The 2,101-nt window shown below is 49.2% G+C and overlaps 1 pseudogene across 1 annotated transcript; it reads left to right on the top strand.

The window, feature by feature from the left end:
* The first annotated feature begins 310 nt into the window (after positions 1-310).
* Positions 311-1,899, top strand: LOC105528761 (annotated as a pseudogene). Its single transcript, XR_001004403.1, has 2 exons — positions 311-314; positions 956-1,899. The product of XR_001004403.1 is annotated as a transmembrane protein 92 pseudogene (transcript).
* Positions 1,900-2,101: the final 202 nt, after the last annotated feature.

Below are 2,101 nucleotides of genomic sequence, written 5' to 3'. Positions count from 1 at the left end.
AGCCATCACTGTAGACATATAATTTTTCTGCTTTTTGATATTTAAGATTATAGAGCAGGGAATATTAAGACCGTGCTTATTTTGCTTGTGAATAGTATGATTTTCCAAAATCCCCAAATCATATTGGTTATTTTGAGACTTCAAATCCACTCCCATTCCCACTCCCTCCCCTATGTTGGCATACACTGTTTTAGAAGCAGAACTTAAGTTTTAGAGGAGGCGCTGGCAATTTGGAATATGAAAGAATGTGGCTGGTTTTACCTTGGTTGTTCTTGAATGGCTATTCTTATCCGAGTGAGGCAAACCCAGCATGGGTAGGCGCCCTGGAAGTGGACAAAATAAACCTGTGCTTGTGTCAATTTGTATCTCCTCATGCTGTTTCCTATATGTCTTCCTTGAGAAAAACCGAGAAAATTGACCGGACTCTTGTTTTGTTTTGTTTTTGAGACAGGGTCTTGCTCTGTCATCTAGGCTGGAGTGCAGTGGCACAATCTCGGCTCACTGCAGCCTTGACCTCTTGGGCTCAGGTGATCCTCCTGTCTCAGCCTCCTGAGTAGCTGGGACCACAGACACATGACACCATGCCCAGCTAATTTTTTGTTTTCTGTAGCGATGGGGTCTCCCGATGTCGCCCAGGCTGAGACTTTACAAAAAAAAAAGAAAAATATCTAGCCGGGCGCGGTGGCTCACGCCTATATACCCAGCACCTTGGGAGGCCAAGGCGGGTGGCTCACTTGAGGTCAGGAGTTCGAGACCAGTCTGGCCAGCATCGTGAACCCTGTCTCTACTACAAATACAAAAATTAGGCACAGTGGCATGCACCGGTAATCCCAGCCACTTGGGAGGTTGAGGCAGGAGAATGACTTGAACCAGGGAGGTGTGGAGGTTGCAGTGAGCCATGATCGTGCCACTGGACTCCAGCCTGGGCAAGACTCCATCTCAAAAAAAAAAAAAGAAAAAATATCTGGGGTCCCTGGCCTCATGACCACCTTGCTGCTCATCCTGCTCGCTGGCCCCCAAAAGGTTGCAGCCAAATGTGGTCTCTCCTTCGCCTGCCCCAAAGGATTCAAATGCTGTGGCGACAGCTGCTGCCAGGAGAATGTGTTCTTCCCTGGCCCCTTGAGGATCTTGGTCATCATGTTCCTGATCATCCTGCCCCTCTTGTGCATCTGTGACTGGCTAAGCACTACTGTCCCAGCTGCAGAGACCCAGACCCAGATGCCCTGACGGATTGCCGGGGACCCCGGGAACTGCCCTCCATCATCCCCCTAGAGAGGGTCAGAGCATCCCTCTCTGCGCCCCCACCCTCCTACAGTGAGGTGATTCTGAAGCCTACCTGGGGCCCAACTTCCACAGAGCCACCCCCTCACTACGGCTTCAGGCCTGAAGAATATACCGGGGATCAGAGGGCCATTGACAACCCGGCCTTCTGAGTCACCTCCGGCCTAGAATCTTGCCATCAGCAACCTCCTCCCCAGTGCCTCCTGGATCAAGCTAGAGACTGCTGGCACCCCAGGAATGTCCCTGCCCATCCTGCCGTGTCTCTGTTCATTCTTGGATTTAACTTATGGCTTTTTCTGCCTCTGTTCCCAACCCAGCTGCCTCTGTTGTCCTGAGGGTCAGGCTGGAGTGACAGTATCTGCCCACCCCCCAACCCAAGAAAGGGGCTGCTGGAAGGAAAATGCCGACCATTGGAGGTGCCCAACAGCAGAATGGGCTACTCCGAGGGGTAGTAAAAGCTCCATTTCTGGAGTTATGCAAATCTTGACTGGACAGTCAGCTCTGAGATTTTATCAGGGCACTTCTATACCTGTGGGAGACTGGACTGGATGAGCTCTGAGCCAGCTTCCAATCTTACTTGAATAGAGAACTCACTGTACCCACCCCCAACACGTGGTAAACACACATCCTCACTGAAAACAAAAAAATCTCTGATCTATGTGAAATACTTTATAAACTATAAAGCCACTAAAAACACTAGCTCTTCCACTTTCAATGAATTGACTGTTAAACCTATGTAGAAAGTCACTTCATTCAGTTGCTTAAGTGTACATTTTGCAACTCTTCTTATCCTGAAGAGTATACTAGAAAGCTATATTGT

This window comes from Mandrillus leucophaeus, unplaced genomic scaffold (genome assembly GCF_000951045.1).
Source record: "Mandrillus leucophaeus isolate KB7577 unplaced genomic scaffold, Mleu.le_1.0 Scaffold730, whole genome shotgun sequence".
NCBI classification, from domain to species: Eukaryota; Metazoa; Chordata; class Mammalia; order Primates; family Cercopithecidae; genus Mandrillus; species Mandrillus leucophaeus.
Note: the sequence above shows the minus strand (reverse complement) of the source record. Positions and strands in the feature narration are given on the sequence as shown.